The following is a 23,823-nucleotide window of genomic DNA, read 5'->3' as shown; positions in this document are numbered from 1 at the left end:
ACCAAAAACCGAAACTTGGAATAATGATCCCTCCACATCAGTAGCAGATTCCAACTTTAACATATATTTAAACATATAGAAAAAGTTTGGAAAATGAGCAAATAATAAATAGAAAAATTGACCAGACAAAGGTCCTATGGTGACAGGGAAGATCAAGACACAAACTCAGAAGAAAACAATGAAGTCAAAACAGCTTCATGCGAAACCTCAAAGAAAAATGTGGATCAGACACAGGCCCCAAAAGAATTCCTGTAGAGCTCAAAAAGGATTTTTAAAAATCAATTAGGAGAGGTAGAGGAAAAATTTGGAAAAGAACTGAGACTGATAAACAAAATTATGAAAAGCGTCAATATCTTGGCTAAATAACCACAGAAGAAAGTAACACCTTAAAAATTAGATTGCCCAAATAGTAAAAGAGACACAAAAATCTAGCGAAGAGAAGAACCCCATAAAAAGCAGAATTGGTAAAATGGAAAAGATGTACAAAAAATTCACTGAAGAAAAGAATTAGAAAGTAGAATTAAGAGGACACAGAGCCAAGATGACAGAGTAGAGAATATATATACAAGAGCATGAGAACCAACACAAGATTGGGTGAAACAATTTTCCATTCTAAGACAACTTAGGAGATATACAAGGAAATTCTGTCTCACTGGCATGTTGGTGGGCCCCAGGAACAGTGTAGCCAACAGATCACATCACCTTAAAAGCACTGAAAACATACAAATTCTCAGAGCTAGCTCTGAAAATATCAGCAAGAAAGGTAATGAGAATCAGCTGGAAGTCTTTCCACTAAGATCAGGTGTGAAACCAGGATGCCCTTTTGACCACTATTTTCAGTGTTGTTCTGAAAAAGCCAACTATAGCAATAAGACAAGAAAAATAAATGAAAGTAGTCAGAATGTGAGGAAATAAAACTATGATTCTTTTCAGATGAGTATGATATACTTAAAGAATCAACTAAAAACTAGTTGAAATAGTTAACTTCAGCAAAGTTGCAAAATATAAAATAAAACCACATAAATTTTCAGCATGTCTATATATTATGGGCAAAGTTCAGCATGAAGATTACTCTATTACTACTATGTGCTATTTGAAATAACTGCAGACAATAGAAAATATTTGGAAGTCTACAAACCCAGGAACTATATGAACACAATGGCAAAACACTTAACATGAAGGAAGTAAAGGGTAAGTTGATCCAATATGATTAAAATGACAATTCTACTTAAATGAATTTAATTATCCAATGCCATCCCAATCAGCAATACTGCTACTAGGTCCTTATCCCAAAGGAAAAAAAAAGAAGAAAATATATATACAAAAATACTTATAGTAACTCTTTTTGTACTGGCAAAAACTGGAAATGTAGGGGATGTCCATCCATTGGGGAATGTCTGAACAAGTTGTGGTATAGGATTGTGATGGAATCACACTTAGTATGATATAAGAAATGATGAGCAGGATGCTTTGAGGAAAAGCCTGGGGAGACTTATATGAACTCATACAAAGTGAAATGAGAAGAGCCAGAACATTATACACAGTAACGACAATACTGTTTTATAATGAACTTTGAATGACTTAGCTATTTTCAGCAATATAGTGATCCAAGACAATTTCAGAGGACTTATGAAGAAAAATTCTATCCACATCCACAGAAAGGCCCAATGTAGTCTGAATGTAGATCAAAGCATACCTTTTAAAAACTTTATTTTTCTTGTTTTTTTTGGTATGTTTCTTTTGTCACATGACTACTATGGAAATATGTTTTGCATGACTGCACATGTATACTCTATAGGAAATTGCTTGCCTTCTCAAGGAGGGGTAGGGAAGTGTAAAAGGGAGAGAATTTGGAACTCAAATTAAAAAAATGTTAAAATTGTTTTTAAATGTAGTTGAAAAAAATAAAACCTGTTTCAAAAAAGAAAAAAAGATATGTGAGTACATGTTTGCATGCCCATGCATGTGTGACAGAATTCATCACTTTACTGCCAGATAATTAACTGAAGGTGTGGGGGAAAAGCTCAGTCTAGTCAAGATCAGATGTTCTAAGTCAACCTAATATAGATTATATATACTCATAACTATTGTTGTCAAAATTGAAATTATATCAAAATTATGTTTTGTCCCAAGTAATTTACACACCACTGTATTTGCCAGGCTTTTAGATTCAACTTCTTTTCCAGGACGATTTTCCAATCTCTTAGAGATAAAATCATTTTAATTTTCCTGTTGAGTTGTCATTCTTATCAGCTAGGAAGATCCTGGGTAATTGCCTTTCACACACCCCTGTTTTTCTTCCCACTCATGGCACCACAAAATTTAGTTTAAACAAAAAAGAAAAGAAAAGAAAGAAAGAAAGAAAAATTATGGTCTTGGAACAAGTGCCAAGTTTGCCTCAGGCTCTGTGCAAAGAGCTTTACAAAGTGTTATCTCATTTGAAGATGCAGGTTCAAATCCTGTCTGAGAAACTTAATAGTTGTGCAAATCTGGACAAGTGACAGTCTCTCTATCCTTCAGTTTGCTAATCTCTAAAACAAGGAGGTTGGACTCTAGGACATCTAAGGTCCATTCTAGTTTATGATATATGATCTTATGGTAAGATAGGGACTGAAAAGGAGAGTTTCAAAGCAGAACTCAGCTATTACTTTTCATAGATAAGGAATATTTTGTGAAGAACTCATAAAGTTTTTAATGAGAAGTAGTTGATTTTTTAAAATTGTCCATAGGCATCTTTGGATGCTATTTCTCTCTAATATAAATTTTTATTTTGGTCTCATCAATCTTTCAGGATCCATTTGATTATTGTGGCTCTAAATCTATATGTAAAATCTAATGTTATGCCAAGAAAACAGTAGAGATTTTAATATCATTATTTCTGGCATTGTAAAAATGTGTATTAATCTCTTCACATAATTATCTCAGTCAGTGAGCTTGCATATTCACTGTCATCATCCCATTCTTCATTATAACTCCTGTTATCCCTAAATAAAATACATTCTGTTTGCTGATTAATGAGCTCAGCAAGCTGCCATCTGCATTCAATGTTGTTAAATTTCTGTATCAGGAGAATATTTTATGTTGTATATTTAATTCTGCTGCTATATTCTTTTCAGAAGTTGCCTTTTAAGTTTTGTGTGTGAGAGAGATGTGTGTGTGTGTAGTTGCTTATATCAATAATAGAACTAATTCTCTGTCTCTTAGCAAAGGTTTTAAAAACCTTATCATACTGCTAGATCAGTGATGATGCCCAAACCCTCAATCTTCTCTTGCCTGGATATGGTTCTGGTTTATTCTACAGAGTTTCAAAGGAAGATTCAATATATAGTATGTGACCACAGTAGTGTTTGAATAATGACCAAAATAAAAGCAGCACAGCAAAATAAAAATTCACTGAATGTTCTCACTGAAGAAAGGAAATTCAAAGATGAATTTATTTAGGTGAAAATGCATCACTGTATAAAGAATGTGAAGGTTAAGTGAGTGGTGGTCATTAAGTTACAAGGAGTGAGATCATTTTCATAAAAGAAAAGAACATCCAAACAAATGGTGATACTTTAATATAGTTTTTTGGGGGTTTTTTGTTTTGTTGTTTTTGCTTTTTGGAGGGCAGTTGGGGTTAAGTGACTTGCCAAAGTCAGGCAGCTAGCAAGTGTGTCAAGCATCTGAGGCCAGATTAGAACTCAGGTCCTCCTGACTCGAGGGCCGGTACTCTATTTACTGTGCCACCTAGCCCCCCAGATTTTTGCTTATTTCTTATTTGTTTGTTTTCCTTTTTCCCACCTTGTTTCACTTCTTTCTGGATGTATCTGAACATTTGGGAAGAAATATGTGTTGGAGGATGGCTTCTAGTTGAAAATGAGCCATTTTTATTTCCTAATGCCAATATCACCTTTAGGAAGTCACTTAAATTCTATGGACCTTAGTTACTGCATCTAAAAATGATAGCATTAGAGGAGTTATTCTCTAACTTTGCCTCTGCCTCTAAATTTTTCAAAAGATGATGTACCTACTTATTGACATCTCTAGAATGGAAACATCAGGAACTACTGCAACTCCATTCCCGGACTGTCTTGTGGCAACCAAAATCACCATGAGGCCCCTACACTTTGGGTAGTGTTTGGGTAAAAAATAATTTCAGGAAAATTTCTGGGGTAAGTTAGTCCATAATCATTTATTAGGCACCTATTATGTGCCAGGAACTATGCTAAGCACGAGGACATTATAGAACCCCAGATACACATTTAGAAGAATAAAAATTAAGGCAGGAACAGGACTATGAGTCTATGCTATATTAAAAGCTAATAAAATAGTTATGAGTACTAATCCTATGAATCTGGTTTGAGCTTAGTGTATAATTAGTACATATTAGTACTGAAAATGCAATATTATGTTTAATTCCTTAATAAATGCTTGATGAATGTATAAAACATGGACAAATGAATAGTTAAATAATCAACTCCAATTTAAAGATAGGAAAAAATGAGAATCTCTATGCAGTGTTTTATAAAGTAATAAATCAAGGTCCATGACTGGGTCATTCATAGCAAAACCAGTTTTGCCTAATAAAGTATTTTGTCAACATACTTGTCTCAAACTGGTATGTACTGTTCTATCAATAGGGAGTGTTCAAGTCAAAATATAAGGGTGCAAACCAAAATGGTGAAGCCAAGCTCTTATTCCTTCCTCTCCATTAGACAATTAAAGGCAGCCTGGAATTAAAAAAAAAAACACTACCCAGGCTCTAGGAACCCCCTTGAACTCTGACTAAATCATCCCATTTGATGAGGCATTTGCATGAGGCCATGAGTCTTTCATTGTGGCTGGACCCAGACCTCTGTTACTAGCCTAGCCCTTCATTGTCCATCTACTTCCCACCTTTGAGCCTGAAGACCCTCCCCAAACTCCTCCTCTAGACCAACTCTAGATTCCTCCCACAACCTTCTGTTTATAAGAACCCATCTCACTCCATGTGGTGTGAGAGCACCATAGATTTTACTAGCACAGACTTACTCTGTGTCCAATACAAGCAAACTTTTAATAAACTGCTTTTCTTTGGCTGAGAAGACTTGAGTCAAATTCTTTCAGCAGGACCCAGCATGTTGGTATTTTGGGGTCTCCAGGGCAATCCTAACCCTCTTTGTGGGAACCTTTTCATAACCACTGGACATCATGGCAGACTAGACTTATATTGCTTGTCTCTAGAAGAAAGAATAATGTTCAAATGGGTGAAAATTTCAATGAGGTTAACTCTGGTTTAAATTGCACAGCATCTTGCTAAAACTTAGAATTTTCATAAAATAGTAATACAATAGTATTTATGCAGGAGAGCCTATATGATCATTTAAAAAAGATATTATACAACTGAGCATTCATGCTTCAGATCAGGGACTGATTTTATCACTAAGATCCCTTCTAACTCTGACTCTATGAATCAGCTCCAATGTGTTAGAGTAGAAAGAACATGGATCCTGAAGTCTGAGAATCTGAATTTGTGTGGCTTTTTCTGATTCATTCTCATTATTTTTAAGAAACAAAAGAAAATATTCCTCAGCTCACAGCATCTTTTCTCACTGAATCTTTTGAATGAATTCAGAATGAAGTTACAGTGCTTCCAAGGAACAGTATAAAATTTTTATACTCATAATGTGAAAAGCTTTCAGGTGAGACATGGATGAAGGCTCAGTAAATTTAAAAGGCCTTCATTTTGGTGGGACTGGGAGGGGTCTAACAGTGTTGAGCAATGAATTACATGAGGTAAAGTACTCTGGTGAGGCTGTTCCAGAATAAACCATGTTAAAGTGACAGTGTGTTTACATGACATGTAAAGTATATTTAGATTCACTCTGTGGGTCCCACTGCTGCCTTGCCTGAGGTCTCTGCAGATAGGGTTTCACTGATATGCTTTATACAGGTTATATATGCAGAGACCCTTCTACATTCTCCTTTGTATACTCACCTGAGGCTCTCAGTTTTCATGACTATTCATAAATATTTACTAGCCATATCCAACACTGTGGTCAAGATGTTTTATAGGAATAATCAAAAGGTTTAATTTTAAGCTTTTCAATTAAGTAGTTTTTGATGAATATAAAGATGCCTTGGAATCCATTCTTTAGCAAATAAATAGCATGCCAAGTCTTTTGATTCCTTTTAATTCTTCTAGTTACTTCTAAGAAAATATTCTTTCTGCTTTCTTTTACCACTATAGAATTATAAGAGCTAAAATATAAGAGCAAAAAGGAATGCCAGGAAGCATGAAGTCCAATATTCACATTTAAAAGATAAGAAATTGAGTCTCAAAGATGTGAAGTTACTTAGAAAGTGTGTGTGGGGGGGTGGGGGGGCAATCTTAGTCTAAGTCTTCTTACCACAAAATCACTTTTCAGTCAATTCTGCAACTTCTATGCTTCCTGTCTCTTTTTATTTTCTTCTATCTACATTCCTTCTACTTGCCCTTTATCCTAATTACCCAAACAAAAGTTCAAAATGGCTTAAAGTTTCATGGACAAGATAGGGAAGAAACCATTGGAATAATCAACACTACATGGCCTATATGTATATTTTTTAAAGCAGTTGGGGTTAAGTAACTTGCTCAAGGTTACACGGCCAGTTATTTCTGGGTGTGGTGCTAAGTGTCTGAGGCCGGATTCAATCCCCAGGTCATCCCGACACTGAGGCCAGTGCTCTTACTCGCTGAGCCACCTGGCCGCCCTTGTTGGCCTATATTTTGACTTGCTTAAAACTCAATAATCTGGTACTAACATATACTACCATTAAATCATTTCGTATTTCTCTCCTTCACATGTACTTTGTTCTTATCTAATTATATCATTCACTTACATGCAATTCCATCTCCCAATTTTGTGTAAGTCCTCCATTACTGGAATCCATTTGTTCCTCATCCCCACATTAAAAAAAAAAAAAACCTGTATTCTTTCAAGGCTTACCTCACACACCGTCTCCCACATAAAGCCTTTAGTAATCCTTTCAGTTATTCCCATACCCTCACTTACCAAATATCCTTGTACATTTTTACATGTATTTGTTTACATTCAAATAGCTATATACATACATATATATGTTATACACCATAAATGTATTCTTCTTCTCCAATAGGATGTAAAATTCTCTGTGACAGATAGTTGGCTTTTTTTTTTTTATCACAAATGCCCAGCACAATACTTTACATACCATTGACCCTTAACAAATGTTCACTTCATTGAGGTGAATTTCATCTTAGTTCAGTTTTAACTTCATAAATAGTCATATGCTCACATTTGGTAGGTATTTTCCCCTTATTGAATAAAAGGCCTTAATTAGTGAGCTTCTTATTTAGTGAATTCCTATCTTTCGTTCAGGTTTGCTCTGATTTTTTTGCTCTGATTAAGCATTGGTCTTTTATTTTTGTTTTTTTTTTTCTTTGACAAAGGTTACTTTTTGTCTCTTCTGCATGGCTGCTTGATCTTATTTTAGAGGTAAGTGATAAATGGCCAATGATATTCCTATACCTTTTAAGCACAACATTTGCTGAGAGATTTAGATCAAAAGCTGTCTTCAAATATTAACTCCTTCTACTACAGAGGAATTTTTACACAAATATTTCCTTTATTAAAAGTACACTCCAATGAGTTGAGTGGCCAATTCTTTCCTTTTACTAAAGATCATAAACATAAAGTTAAGAGGGACCACAGATTTCATCTAATCCAAACCCTTAATTTTAGAGCTGAGAAAACTGTAACCTAGGAAAATTATGTATCAAGGGAGGAATTTAAATTCAGATTCTCAGACTTTAGGATCCCTGTTCTTTCTACTCTATCACATTGGAGCTGATTCATAGAGTCAGAGTTAGAAGGGATCTTAGTGGTAAAATCAGTCCCTTATCTGAAGCATGAATGCTTAGTTGTATAATATCTTTTTTAAATGATCATATAGGCTCTCCTACATAAATACTATTGTATTACTATTTTATGAAAATTCTAAGTTTTAGCAAGATGCTGTTCAATTTAAACCAGAATTTACCTCACTGAAATTTTCACCCATTTGAACATTATTCTTTCTTCTAGAGACAAGCAATATAAGTCTAGTCTGCCATGATGTCCAGTGGTTATGAAAAGGTTCCCACAAAGAGGGTTAGGATTGCCCTGGAGACCCCAAAATACCAACATGCTGGGTCCTGCTGAAAGAATTTGACTCAAGTCTTCTCAGCCAAAGAAAAGTAGTTTATTAAAAGTTTGCTTGTATTGGACACAGAGTAAGTCTGTGCTAGTAAAATCTATGGTGCTCTCACACCACATGGAGTGAGATGGGTTCTTATAAACAGAAGGTTGTGGGAGGAATCTAGAGTTGGTCTAGAGGAGGAGTTTGGGGAGGGTCTTCAGGCTCAAAGGTGGGAAGTAGATGGACAATGAAGGGCTAGGCTAGTAACAGAGGTCTGGGTCCAGCCACAATGAAAGACTCATGGCCTCATGCAAATGCCTCATCAAATGGGATGATTTAATCAGAATTCAAGAGGGTACTTATAGCCTATACCTTAAGGACTCAAGAGAGCTCAAGGGGACTCCCAGAGCCTGTACCTCATAATTTAGGTGAAAAAGTAGGGGATATTCAAGGCAAAAAGATAGAAATTGAAACCCAGTTAGTAGAGGAAAATTTTTGTCTCTTTCACTTAGATCTTGTTGGGCTCAAATTCATTTTCTTGTCAAAATGAAAAGAATGTTGGAGTAGGGTAGGAAACATAAAATAAAACATCAAGATACTTCTTACCCAAATAGCCCTTGTGTTTGTCCTTTGTTTTTGAAGAGGACCATGACATTAGGGTGATGATGGTATGACTTGCAGTTGACTTTTATTTGAGTGAGAGAGGGCTGTACAAAGTCACCAGCCTCACTTTCTCCCTAGAACCATCTGGGTACAGTGGTCAGATATTCATCAAAATGACTGGAGATGGCCCAGGATACAATGGGAGAACCTGGCCCTTCTAGGCTAAGGTCTTTTAAGGTTCTCACTTTGAGTGAATTAACACCCATTCAGTGAATAGGTCTCTTTTAAGTTGTTCCTCAAGGGATGGCCCCTTTAATCTAAAAAAATCAGACTGGGAGGAGAAGACCCTCAAGGTTCCCAGCCAACAGAGAAAACTCATATTTACATTCACTCTGGTAGAAGGGCAGGGACCTATTGTCCAATCTATGAATTCCAGAGTGAATTGGGTTTAAGGCCTGGTCTTTGAGAAAGAAATTTAGCCAGTAAACCCAAAGGGAAAAAGGCAGAGACTTTTGTTACTGATATAACCCATAAGGAACTCTGTAAAACATTTTTATAAAAGCAATACATTCATATATTTTTTTTTCTTTAAATCGAGCACTCGTGTATTTTTTTAAAATTTGTTCTCTCAAGATGTGGGAAAACTAGAACACTAACACATTGCTGGTAAGGTTGTGAAATAATCCAACAACTCTGAAGAGCAATTTGGAGCTGTGCCCAATGGGCTACTTACCCTCTGATCCTGTGATAATGATGGGGTACATGCTCTGCGAACCCCCTAGAACTCTTATTTTTTTTGGACAGAAAAACACCAGAGGGCTTATTTTCAGGGGAGGGCTTATTTTAATGAACATTGACAGCAATTTTAATAAACAGGTAAATGTGAAAAAAAAATGTACCTTTATTCAATAAGCAGCTCTGATTGGATGCAGCTCAGAGCGCGGCGTGCATTTCACCCGGGGGGGGGGTTGGGGGGAACGGTGCATACAGAGGGTACCATAATGTAGCGTGTAGCGCAGGGGATCACCTTCACTACAGTAGCAATCTCAATAGGGCTTATTTTCGGGGGAGGGCTTATTATCGGGAAAACACGGTAGGTATATATCCCAAAGAAATCATTAAAAAAAAGGGAAAAGGACCCACACTGACAAAAAAAAATTTGCAGCAGTTTTTTGTGGTGGTAGAGAATTGGAGATTGAAGGGATACCCATCAGTTGGGGAATGGCTGAATAGTTTGTGGTATATGAATGTGATGGAATATTATTGTTCTGTAAGAAATAATGAGCGGGCAAATGTTAGAAACACCTGGACTGGCTTGCATGAAGAACCAGGAGAACACTCTACATAGTAACAACAACACTGCACAATGCCCAACTTTGATAGACTTTGCTCTTCTCGGCAATGTAATGATCTAGGACAATTCCAAGGGACTCATGGTGAAAAGTGGTATCTACAACCAAAGAGAGAGCTATGGAGTCTCAATATAGATCAAAGCATACTATTTTCTCTGTCTCTTTTTTTGTGTTTTTTTTTCTTTCTCGTGGTTTTTCTTTTTTGGTCTGCTTTTTCTTTCACAAAATAACTAATGTGGAAATATGCTTAATATGACTATACAAGTAGAGCTTATAGCAGATTACATGACATCTTGAGAAGATGGGAGGTAAGGTAGGGAGAGGGAGGAAAAAAAATTGGAACTCAAAACTTTGTAAAAGTGAATGTTAAAAACTATTTTTGCATGTAATTAGAAAAAAATCATATTAAAGTGAAAGAAAAACAAAAATTGGTCTCTTTATGTTACCCATGTTGCCGCTCCTGGGCTCAATCTCAGTTATAACTGGAATATTGATACTTTGACTTACTTTACTTCCAATTTGGGCTTTTTTCTCCTCTTTAAGGAACCTAGTAACCTTTCCTTCACTAGGCTAGGCCCAAACCCCACCCTTGAGCCTATCAAAATATCAATCCATGCTTGAATTGGCCTAGCCCACCATTGCCTGTAGTCTCTAGGTAGCCTCCATTGACCTCATCTGACTTCTTCTGAAGACCCTCCTCAAACTACTCCTCTAGACCACACCTAGATTCCTCCCACAACTTTCTGCCTCCATGTGTGTGAGAGCACCATAGAATGACCTAGCACAGTGTTACTCTGTGTCCAATACAAGCGAATTTTTAATAAACTTTACTTTTCTTTGGCTGAGAAGACTTGAGTCAAATTCATTTGGCAGGACCCGGCTTGTTGGTATTTTGGGGTCTCCAGAGCAACTCTTTATGGGAAACCTCTTCATTTTTAGGCCCTACCACAATGTAAGGCTTATGGCCTCATGCAAATGCCTCATCAAATGAGATGATTTAGTAAGAGTTAAAGGGGAGTTCCCAGAGCCTGTACCTCAAAAGATTGAAGGAGAGCTCAAGGGAATTCTCAGAGCCTGCACCTCATCAAACCTACTAAAGCTATGAACTCAAGTAATCCACCAGGCTCAGACTCCCTCAGCATTTGGGATTTATAAGCATGTGCCACCATACCAAACTGCAGTATCTTGTCTTAGCGTAGAGGAAACCCTGGGTTCTTGAAAGTCATTCAGAAGAAGCATGAAATCTAAGTCTTATCAACCTAGAAGAGCAGTCTATATACACTCAGTGAGGCTTCCTATCAGGTTACCCACTAGGTGCCATTTGGGAAGGAGTTCTGTGGTACAGAAGAGAGAGAGAGGATTCAGGGGCTCAGTAAAAAATCTATTGCAGCATGCAATGAGCTCATGATGTACATTAGTGGAGAGAGTATGCACACAGTTAGATCACATAAACTGGAAATAGCGAAGGAGAGAAAGTGACTGGAGCAGTGACCAGGTATGTGTCTGTTGTAGAAAGACCATAGTTATATTTCATAAACTTTTGGCAAACTCTCTCTCTTTTAAATAAATGCAGTTGGGTGGCTGTAGTATTTAAAGATTGCTAAACATGAAATAAAAGGTTCTTTCTTACTTTTATTTGAGTTTTTAATTGTGGCCCTGGAATCTTTTCTTTGTGATGTTTTTAAGGGTTAAAACTTGAGGATCTAATTCCTTTTGTGACTTTTATATATTAAATTAATTTTATTATTATTTACATCTATAAGTACTTTCATAAAAATTTTAAAGTCAGTGACATAATGGCAACTTTATATTATCATATTGTGTTCACATTTGTAATTTTGAATGACTATAGTTGTAGAGGAGAGCATGATGCTTTTTCTTTATATTCTTAAAATGAATGAACAAAATATGAGTGGTGCACATCACGTATAGGCTATTACAAGATAAATTAAGTTAAAAAGTGGCATTTTTATCCCTCCAGTCTATGAATGGAACCAGTATTTTACAAAGTGTATTGATGCTATTTTGTACTTAAGAAAATGTACCAATCTAAATAAAGAATTCACAGCTCACTTTTATGAAATCTAGTTCAAAGATTCTTTACTATAAAAGATCAATCTGTTGCCACATGCCTTTTCCTAATGTTCTATTCTTCTATGACCTGATGGCCTAAGCAATGTAATGCAGTGTACATCAGTGAGAATTAAGAAACAGCTTTAACCTCGTCACTAGTCTTGATCCAGAGAAGTCTTGTCTTTTGACAATTATGTGTCCTGGAGTCAACAGGCTTTTTTTTTCCTTTTTACTGAATCATTATCTTTCACCCAGCAGGAAAAAAAATGTCTCCAAAAATAGAAAAGTCTTAAATTCATCACATCATAGAATTAGGTGTGATCCTAGAAGGTATGGAAATTTAAAAAAAAATCAGCAAATTAACGTCTCTTTCCTTTTATGTCAATTCACTATGCACAAAAAATGTTAGAATCATCTTCCCACAATGTAATGAAGACTTAGATGGTGACAATATAAGTTTCTCATTCTATGTTCTAATGTTCTGATACAGTCTCAGATCTATGCCACAGGAGTTCTCTCTCAAGGGGAAAATGTCAATTATCCAGGCATGCTCAGTTCTTAGCTACTTTGAGAAGACAGATAGAAAAGGGTTGCCATCATGTTGATGTTCTTTGGCCATAAGTTCCCCTGCAGAAAGATTGAATATTGAGTAACTGAATATAATATCAAGATCACCTAAGTTAATATACCTGAAAATAGACCTATTATATGAAAAGCCAAAAATATATATCTTATAAGCAGAATAGATTTGTTATTCTACAAGAGGTCAATCATGAACAAAGAGAGTTGGACTCTCAGAAGCAGTTTGGACCTCAAATTGACAATATTAGTTGTGTGCTTATATTGGTTGTGCTATCACAGAGTTGTGTTGAATCAGGAATTCTTAAACAATGTCTGAACAAGCCTAAGGCAAATGAAAACATCCTAATATTCTTCCTCTCCACCAAGATATACACATATATGTAGATATGTAGACATATGTGCACATATATATGTACTGTGTGTAAATGTACACATACAATATCAATTGAACAATGTTATACTACAAAAGCTGAATGACAAATAGGATTTAAACTTTAAAAAAGCTATGTTTCCATATTTGTAACCACCTCATTCTCACTAGAATCTTTGAAAATCATAAAGATAATACTTCTTTATAAGTCACAGAAGCTCAAACTTGGAATGAATCTGAGTCCATATAGTCCAAATCTTACCTAAACAATTACCTCCTCTAAATTATCTGCAACAAATAGTAAATCAAACTTTGTTTTGATGAGCTTTTGTGTATGTAAATAAGAAACAAAGCATAACATTTCATTTTTGAAGAGCTTTAACTTTTAGGAAGGTTTTCTTTTTGTCAAACTGAAATTTGTCTCTGAAACTTCTATTTCAATCCAACAAGCATGTATCAGACATTTACTGTGTGCAAGGCACGTGCTAAGTATGAAAAAGTGTCTCTTACATTTTGCTATTTTGGCATAGATGCAAAATGTGTATTAATTAGGTGATTGATTTCTTCATAAACTATGACTTATCAATTGGAATTTGCACAGGTGATAACTATTCACTAATTTTCCAAAAGCAAGTTAGACAATACACATTTCCAAGCACGGTTTGTAGATCTTCGTAGAAACTCTCACATTCTACAATCCATCAGCTCATTCATTCCAGTCATCCTCTTGCCTTCCTCCCTGACACTGGTCCACCAGAAATGCAGAGACCATTTCCTCTAGCCTAAATCCTCTTGTGTTTGGAATCTCATTCTGGGATTGGTCTATTTCAACTGATGACTTAGAGAACACAATACTGACACAGGCTACTATAATATGCTGGCCCAGAACAGAACAGACTTCACATTTTATCTAGTCATCGATCATGGCCAGATTCTTTCCATCTACCATAACACCAAAAGTGTGTTCTCCTCTTCCTACTTCTTCTTTTGGGAAACATAATCAAATCAATCATTGTTTTTTGAAAGATTGTGTCAATTGACTCCCTTATTGCCTCCACCTATTTAGGGACTTTATTCATTCCACTTCACCCTGTGGCAGCCCAGATCAAAAGTTACTTAACTGGTAATCACTTCTTTCTCTGTGTTGTCTCCACATATTAGAATGTAACTTCCTCGAAGACATAAAGTTTTTCATTTTGCATTTATATCTCTGGTACATAGTACAACATTTAGAACATGGCAAGTGCTTTTAAAAATGCTTTCATTCATTCATTCAACAGGCCAAATAAATTTAATGGCATGCTACACCTAACAACATTCATTTATTTGAATATTTAGCATTCCAAATCAAGCCTTCCTCTACTCTTTGCCTGGGTAAATATCCCCAGTTCCTTAATTTCACTGATCATGAGGTACAATGACATCCTGGTTAATCTACTCTGGAAAGATGTGGTACTCAGAATTGAACAGAATGTTCCACATATGACCTAACCAGCAATCAATGTGAAGACCATTTCCATTATTCATCCTTTCCCCTTGTGTTTCTTAACTTCTGTTCTTAGGGAATTGCCTAGGGACACTGAGAAGTTAAGTGACTTATTCAGGGTAACACTGCCAATATGTGTTAGAGGTGAACTTGAGCCCAAATCTTCCGTCATTTTATCCTTAGAATTTTTAGACTTTTTCTGAGCTTTCGCATGTCTGACATGATTTTTCAGAGCACTGACATATTTTTGTTTTATTCATCTTTACACAATTCCCCTTTTGGTACTCATCAAGATTGTTTTTTTTTTCTTTTTTATCTTAATAACTTCAATTTTTAGAGCTTCCACTCTTTCCTGATCTGACTGCTCTTTTAGAATTTTAGACCAAGAGATTCTCCCTCCCCTTCCTTTGAATCCATTGAAATCTGTTCTCCCCAGAACTCGGATGTATTTCAGTTTGACTCCACATTTCTCTCCTTTTCTATAAAAATTTTAAGATAGAGTGGTCACTTTCTTCAAAATTAATATCATTTCTACTTCAGAGACTTGTTCTGTATTATTGAGGAAAAAGTACTCACTTTAAATCTTGCCTCTCACTTATTACTCTTGTGACAATAGACAATAAGAAGACCCTTTACATCTCTATGTTTCAGTTTCCTAACCTATAAAATGTAGAGATTTGACTTCAGTCATTTCAGTTGTAACCAATTCTTGATGACTCCATTTGTTTTTTTGTTTTTTGTGGGATTTTTTGCTTTTGTGGTAGATTTTTGGTAAAGATCCTGGATTGTTTGCCATTTCCTTCTCATTTTTTTAAACAGATAAGAAACTATCGTAAACAGGATTAAGTGACTTGCCCAGTCACACAACTAGGAAATTTGAACTCAGGAAGATGAGTCTTCTTGACTTCAGGCCTGCCACTCCATCTATGGTGCCATCTAGCTGCCCTGGATCAGAAGATCTCTAAAGTCTCTTCCACCTCTAAACTTATGATCCTTTGGTCCTGCTTTTTGTGAAACTCAGGTTCAGAACAACAATTATCTTTATTTGTTCTTTCATTATTTAAAGGATGCAATTCCCACTAAGGCTAGCCAAGAACTAATCTACTATTCTACTTTTGACAAAAGAATCATTAAACAGTATCCAGTTAATTGAAGCTAACCATTACTAATATGTCACATCATATGTACATATCATGTTTTCTTTCCAAATTCCTCTCTTCTGAGAAATTCCCTAATTATTAAGGGAGAATTGTGGGTGTTGTATTGTTTTTGTTGTTGTTGAAATGGAAGGATTAATAACAAAAGTAAATCAGAATCAAATCTTCACCATTAGAAATTACAGATGTTATGTTTAAAGAGTATTAACTTATTAATCAAAGCATAGTATGCAAAAAAAATGTTAGAAAATACAGCTTACTGGCAGGTTACCACAATTTGAAGGGACTTCTTGAATTTGTAGTAAAATATACCTTCATGGTTAGAATTTTATATGAGAAGTTTGCTATCTTTCAGAAGCAAATAGTAGATAAAACTTTACAATCCAACTTCTGATGTTACCTTTCTACTGAAACTGCTTTGTTGAATGATACTAATGATCTCTTGGTTGCCAAATCCAATGTCCTTTTCTCTATCCTCACTGTCCTTGAATTTTCATTAGTCTTTGACTTGATACTCTTTTCTCTCTAGGTTTTTGGGATACTACTCTCCAGATTCTTATCTAGCCTATCTAATTTCTCCTTTGTTGAATCCTCTCAAATCATACTCTATAGGTGTCCCTCAAAAATTGGCTCTAGATCTATTTCTGTTCTTCCTTTATACTATTTCACTTGGTGATCTCATCACCTCTCATGCTATTAATTGGCATGTTGGTGCTGTTGATTCACAAATCTACTTATTCAGCTTCAAATTCTTGGTTGACCTACAATGTCATATCTCCAGCTCCCTTTCAGACACCTCAAATTAGATGTCCAGTAGACATCTTAAACTCAATATATCCAAAAGAGAAGTTATATTGTCCCCTGTTTCCCCTACCAACACCCCTTGATGCTACTTTCTCTATTACTGTAGAGGGAAACATTGTCTTTCTCTCAGTCCCTCTAATTCACAACCTAGAAGTCTTCCTGAACTCCTTACTCTCTCTCAATGGATACCCCCCATCCAATCTGTTGCCAAACCCTGTCAATTTTACATTTGCAACATCTCGCAGATATGTCCTCTTCTCTCCTCTAACACTGACATCACTCTAGTGCAGGCCTTCATCACTTCAAGAATTCAAGTCTGTCCCCACTCCAATTCATCCTCCATTCAACTACTAAAGTGATTTTTAAAAAATACATGTACAATCATTTCATACCCCACCCCTACTACATAAATTCCAGTGGCTTCTATTTCCTCTAGAATCAAATACAAAATGTTCACTTTGGCATCCAAAACACTTCATAATCTAGCCCCGTCCTACTTTTCCAGTATTCTTCCAACACATAGTCCTCAATCCAGTGGCACTGCCCTCTTTGGGCTGTTCCATGAACTGGACACTCCATTTCTCGCCTCTGGTCATTTTCTCTGATTTCCCTCATACCTGGAATGGTCTTCTTTCACTTTTCTCACTATAGACATCCCTGAAGGTTTTTAAGTCCCAACTAAAATCTCATCTTTTACAAGAAGCCTTTCCTAATTCCTTCTAATTCCAGTGTCTTCCTCCTTTTAATCATTTCCTACTTATCCAGTATACAGCTTCTTTATACATAGTTCCTTTTGTATTGTTTCACCCATTAGATTGTTAGGTCCTTGAAGGCAGAAACTGTCTTTTGCCTCTTTTTTCTTCTCCAACTCTTTGCATCATGTTTGGCATAGAATAGTTACCTAATAATTCTTGATCAATTGATTAGAAAACTCCCTACAGTAAACATACAAACCTCAAAATATTCTTGAGAATTTGATAAATAAATTGTCTTTAGACTAGAGAAGTGTCACAGATTATGTTGTTGCTCATAATCATTCACACATTTATCCATAAAAAATAAGAACATTTGGGGTGGCTAGGCGGTTCAGTGAATAGAGCCCTGGTCCTTGAGTCAGGAAGACCTGAGTTCAAATTTGGTCTCAGATTCTTAACAATTACTAGTCATGTGACCTTGGGCAAGTCACTTAACCCCAAATGCCCTGCCTTTCCCCCTCCAAAAAAAAAAGACAACATTTTAATGGATGCCATACTTTCAAATATTTTTAATCTCTAAACTACATAGAATGAAAATATTTCCAACTATAGAGACCCAGCAGAAGAAATAAAGATCAAGGGTGGCTGGGTAGTACAGTGAGTAGAGCTCCGGCCCTGGAGTCAGGAGGATCTGAGTTCAAATCTGGCCTCAGACACTTAACACTTACTAGCTCTGTGAACTTTGGCAAGTCACTTAATCCCAATTGCCCTGCCTTTCCCTGCTCCAAAAAGCAAAAAAAAAAAAAAAAAAAAAAAAAAAAAATAGAAAGAAAAGAAAAACAAAAAGAAATAAAGATCACATGGGAACAAGATAAGACGCATATCATACCTATCATCTTGTCTGCTAATAGTTATTACAAAGATATTTTCAGGTAGTCTAAAGAAAATGAGATTACACCCCAATATGTTAATTAATTAAAAAGAAACAGTTATTTAATCCACCTATGCATTAGTTCACAGAACTTGCACATGGAGTGGGAAGACAAGTTAAAATTCTGTCTCAGATAATTAGTAACTCTATGATTTTGGGGCAACACACTTAAACTCTTTATGCCCTTATTTCTTCACCTATAAAATAAAAAGGTTGTACTTGATGTTCTCTAAGTTCCATTCTAGCCCAAAATCTATGATGATATCATTAGTAGGAAACTGACCTGTCTCAAGACTATTTCTAGCTGAATTCAATAAAAAAGCAAGAGATAAAGCTTCATCATCATCATCATCATGACCAACATCTTAATGTTTTCCATATATCACCTTAAAGTTTGCAAAGCACTTTACATATATTATCTCATTTAAATATTGCAACAATCCTTCAAAGGTGGTACCCAGGGTTACAATTACAAAATTTTATAAAGAAGAAAAAGAGGCACAAAAAGATTATGACTTTCTAATCATTGTTCCACTATTAAGTATGAGAAATGGCATTTGAAAAGACCTTTTTGTGACTCCAAGTTCTATGTAATCCAGTGAAAGTATTGCTGAATATAAATGTTCCTTCAATATATCAAATAATCAATATTTATTTGGCATTTTCTATTTACTCATCACAGCACTAGGTATTTTGCAAAGACAAATTTGAAGGAAAATATGTAGATTCTCGGCCCTAAAAACATTTACTAGTTATTGGAGGCTCATGACTTAACAATATGGATCAATTGGGTCAAAAATAAAAATTTAGAATTAGAATGAACCTTATGGATCATCTATCCCAACTCTTTCATTTTCCAAATGATGAAAATGAAACGAAAAAAATTAATGTAATTTGTCCAAGATTACATAAGAAATACATAAATATATGTACACATATATGTGAGTATACAGATAAAAATTCTAAATTTTCTTTTATGCATATACATATATAGAGAGCAACACAGATATTAATGGAATGTTAGAATATATCGTAAAGTCTATACATTACATGAGTAAGTATACTGAAATCCTCAGGAGTCAGTAAGTAGAGATACTATTGTATGTAATAGAATTATCTTTTGAAAACTTTGAACTTGACCTTTCATTGGAATGCATTCTGGTTACTAAGTCATGACAACAATCTTAGATGCATGTTTGTATTTTCTTGCCTATTCCTAGATCAAAAAAAAAAAAAAATACAGTATGACATTTAATTAAGTAAATGATTAGGAGGATTATAATTAGGTTTCTATGGCCTTAGGATGAATTCTGAACACCTGCAATCATATTTGGGATTACAGATATGAATTACTGAATTAAGTCTAGAGAGTCAAAATGGGCAAATCCAGCATTTGCTTCAAGTATGTTCTGAAGGGAAATCTCTATTCTTGACTATGGCCACAAGAAAATCTAACACCATTATAACCAGTACCACACATTCTCCCCATTCTGGGAGATTAAGTGACTGATAAGATCCATTAGAAATTAGGAATTCAAGGCTCATATACAGTCTTTAGTAATGGTATATAAAATAGAGACTTTGGAAAAGTATATAAGTAGCAGAATATTGTCCTTTAGTCGCATATACAGATAAAGTTCCAAATTAGGCAATAAAAGTCTACACCATTCATTGATTGGCTGTAGTCACTAAGGCTTAATTTTTGTGATTTAATGAATTGTATGTATGCCAGTTACAAGAACAGGGTAAAGGAGACAGACTCCCATTCCCCATGTAGAAGACTGTTACTGCCCACATAGATGTGTCTTCATAGGGAAATAAGGGAAACCTGAAAAGTTGTACTCATCAGTTTTTTGGGTTCCTTTTTTGTTATCTGTTTTTTTTTCCTATTATCTATTTAGTGCTTTTCTTTGTTTTTGTTACTTTCCTATTTGACTCAACCTTATCAAAACTTGACCCTGAAATTGTGACAAGTGTTCACCTATCACAGAACAAAAATTAGAACAGTTCCTGGCTGAAAAGAAATTTAAAAGTATTGTGGGAAAATTAAAATAGACCAACAATGCCATCATTGACTATCCTGATTATCTGGGAGTAAACCAACATTTAGAAGATTGGATGGATAATTTCAATCCATAGTCCAGATGGACAAACAACAAATTCATAACAGGAATACACTGTTATTGCTTATGTTCCCAAGTGCAACTACTAAAATAGGAAACCACTTCTCATTAAGAAGAAATTAAAATGGTCAAATAAGGCCTTGAGGCAACTTCAATATAACTTTCTTGAGAAATATGGGGTTACTTTTGTCTGGGTCAGGTAGATTTTAAAAATCAATACTTCTAATTACTACACCATGGTGCATATATGAACTCATATATTATCTTCTCCTTTGTAAATAAATCCTGGAAAATTAATTATTAATAAGAGGATTATATAAAAATGGTGATAATTCTTCATAGTCTCATGTCAATATGAACCTATAAAGAAAAAATGTGGTTTGTTTTGCAGATACAATTATAAAAATAAGTTCTTTCTACATTTCTTTTAATATAGATTGGGATGGCAGGCATTTATTGCATCCAAGATAGTTTCAAGATTTCCATGTTATCTGTATAACAATCAAATTTATACAAAATCAAAATTATCAATTCAATGTGTAAGAAGATTCCAGATCTTTTTGATGCAAGCAAAAGGTCATTCTCTGAAGTCATTTTCCCCTGGAGGAAATCAAAATCCCCTGAGGAAATTCTTTAAATTAGCTTGTGATATTGAACTGCCACATTGCCTCTGCTGAAGAATTCTCCATAGTAAAAGCATTTTCTGAAAATGAAAACAGTCTCCCCTTCATCAGGTAAAAAAAAAAAATCAATTTTAGTAGGGTGGATAGAAATCTGGGTGGGCAGATGGTAAATGGAACTTAACCTGATAATAGTACAATAGAGGAAGAAAATAAAAATGACTTCTACCTAAACCCTTCAGTAACTATTTTTATGTGGTTAGTTGTTGCCAGATATTTTTTAAATGCATTTTGGCATATGGCAGATAGTCCTGAAGTCCAATTTTTACAACCTGACTCTAAAATCTGGAAAATGTTGCTCTAAGCAATTTTAGTCAATAATATTAAGTCTATTAAATTAATGACCATTTTGCCAAGATTATAAATTTACCTATTTTCTGACTTGCCATACACTTACCAGTTCCAAATATAATGCATCATTACCTGCTGACTTGTCAAGCAGTGGTGAATTCTTTTTCACAGAATGTTAGACATCATAGAAATTCCTTTCCTTCACAAATTAAGATGTGATTTTCATTATTTATCATCCAGTCATAAATTCTTTTTTTTTCATTATCAGTTGTTACTATATTCTTTTCTTGTCCATAGCAACTGCCTTTCCCCTCTATAAATCAGTCCAGCCCCAGGATTCCACTAAATTTGCTTTGGCAAAATGGCAGGACTACATGTGTATATTTGCCTTGCTACAATCTCCCACTCCACAACAGCCACCAGTCCAGGAAGAAATATTCTGCTGATCCCATTCTCTATTCTAGGGAAGATAATGTATTCAACATTGGAGTGAGTCCTGGGGTAGAACTGACTTGATTGAGGTTAACTCAGGTGTGCTTTTTTTTTTTTAACCCCTCTATAATTGTCCTGGCCCCAGTATTCGACTGAGCAGGTCCAAACATCTGTTCTGCTGTTCCACTCCCATTAATACTAGTCACCACTGGAGGAATTCATCCATGTTAGTGCCATTCATGCTACATTTCTCCCCTACTCTTCTTTCCTGCTTTTGAAATTATGAAGTTTTCAGTGAGCTTCCATTGTCCCTCCAATAACCTTCTACTCTGCCCTTCTCATTATGCCCTGGAAAAGAACTTGTATTTAATTTGTATTATTTACATACATACAATGTAGTTTTTCTCCAAAATCCCCCAACCCTTGTAAAATAGAATTTAAGCCCTTGACAGGATGTCAATGTTTCTGTGTATTCCCAATATATAGCACATTACCTAGAACAAAGTATGTTTTTAAAAATACTCATTGAATTAAATTATTGTCAATTATATTTGAGTTTCTAAAAATCAAATGAATGATAGTGTGTAAGAGATATGAGGTGTTCTAGTTATCATCACAAATTTATAATATATATTTTTTAACATGATTCCTCTGTGAAACTATGCTTTGCGAAAAATTCAATGTGGTCTTCCTAGAGACAGATGTCTAATAAAATAAGCAGAGTAAAAATAAATTTTGTAGGGATGGCTAATAGAGGGTATCAGTGGTATGCAGGGTTAAAGTCACAATGAAATTTAAAGCCAAACTATTAAACTATTGGGCATGGAATTGGATGTTAAGGCAGGAATTGTGTACATCACTAATTATAAAAGGATACTATCAAGACTAAGAACATAACAAGACAGAAATAATGCTATAAAGAAATTTTGTATACTGCTTCAGATGAACTGATGTAAAGAAAATTCAAGTGAAAAAGTTTGAATCCAAGATAAATATGTAACAAGTACAATGTGAAGAAAAGCTGTACACCAAGAAATAAGAACATAATTTTTTTCCGAGACATTCATTGAGTAATCTGAGAAACATGACTGAATAGGAAAACAAAATGAACTTGATTTTAATAGGCCTCAATTAGTATTAAAAACAATGGAGAAAAATAAATTTGCTTCTAGTTTACTCAATACTAAAATTCCACTGAAACAACTCACATACTACCACCAACAAATTCAAGGTAACCTATATGGAATGTGGATCATTTTCCAGGCATCATTTTTCAATGGTGATTGATTTATTCCTGCTTCATCTGCAGGTACCACCTCAATGAGGGACAATTTTCACATTCTTTCCCAAAGGTTCTTATCAGGTATTTTTTTTTTTTTACTGATTGTCTGTCTCAAAATGCATTAATGGATTTGAAGCAAGGTATAATCACTATGAAAGGATGCTTCAATAATCAACAAGGTCAAAGGATGATTGAATTATATTGTAGTTATTTCATAATCTTTATTCTTGATTCCTGTGTGTGCTAAGCAAAAATATGAACACGTGAAAGAACTTGTTAATAAATAACCTCTCAATTTAACATGAGTTCTGCAGAAAGGACTAAAGAGATGTTATTTAAGTATCATAGTTAAATATCATAGTTCTGACTAAAAGTTTAAGTTTGTGAACAGTTGTTCACTATCTTTGATTATCTTCTGATCCATGAAAAAGAAATCAGAATAATTCTGAGCCAATGGTTACTGTATTGAGCTGATGTTACTATAAGACTTTCTGCTTCCTTTTATTGACTTCTGCCCCTACTTGCCCCATTGAGATGGAAAAGTTGCTCAGAAAGCACAGTGTGTAGGTATGGTCAATGTACCTACCAGTCAGAGCATGGGATAAAAGTGAGCATGAGAGAAGCACAGAGCATATGAGTTGAGTCTGACTAGATGGGACACACTAAAGTGCTTGAAATTAGTAAAAATAAGTAAAAGCAAAGCCTAAGTCACTTCTGAGTACCAGTGAGACAGATTTAGGATATGGATATCCAAAGTATCTTCAGCAACTTGACTGTGGCTTTCAGAATGGTAGGGGAAACA

At 35.1% G+C, this 23,823-nt stretch overlaps 1 long non-coding RNA gene across 2 annotated transcripts in view; it reads left to right on the top strand.

Annotated features, from left to right (window-relative positions):
- The window catches only part of LOC138160145 (uncharacterized), a 440,030-nt gene extending 421,894 nt beyond the window's left edge, over nt 1–18,136 (top strand). For both annotated transcript variants that reach the window (XR_011168089.1, XR_011168088.1), the window contains exon 2: nt 18,075–18,136. This is a non-coding gene — a long non-coding RNA (uncharacterized lncRNA). The remainder of the gene's footprint in view (nt 1–18,074) is intronic.
- The last annotated feature ends 5,687 nt before the right edge of the window (nt 18,137–23,823 follow it).

The sequence above is a fragment of the Petaurus breviceps genome, unplaced genomic scaffold (assembly GCF_028583685.1).
Source record: "Petaurus breviceps papuanus isolate PSGF00001 unplaced genomic scaffold, PetGlider_PUasm1.0 179, whole genome shotgun sequence".
In the NCBI taxonomy this organism is placed as follows: domain Eukaryota; kingdom Metazoa; phylum Chordata; class Mammalia; order Diprotodontia; family Petauridae; genus Petaurus; species Petaurus breviceps.
The sequence above is the reverse complement of the archived record's forward strand: the minus strand, read 5'-3'. Positions and strand labels throughout refer to the sequence as shown.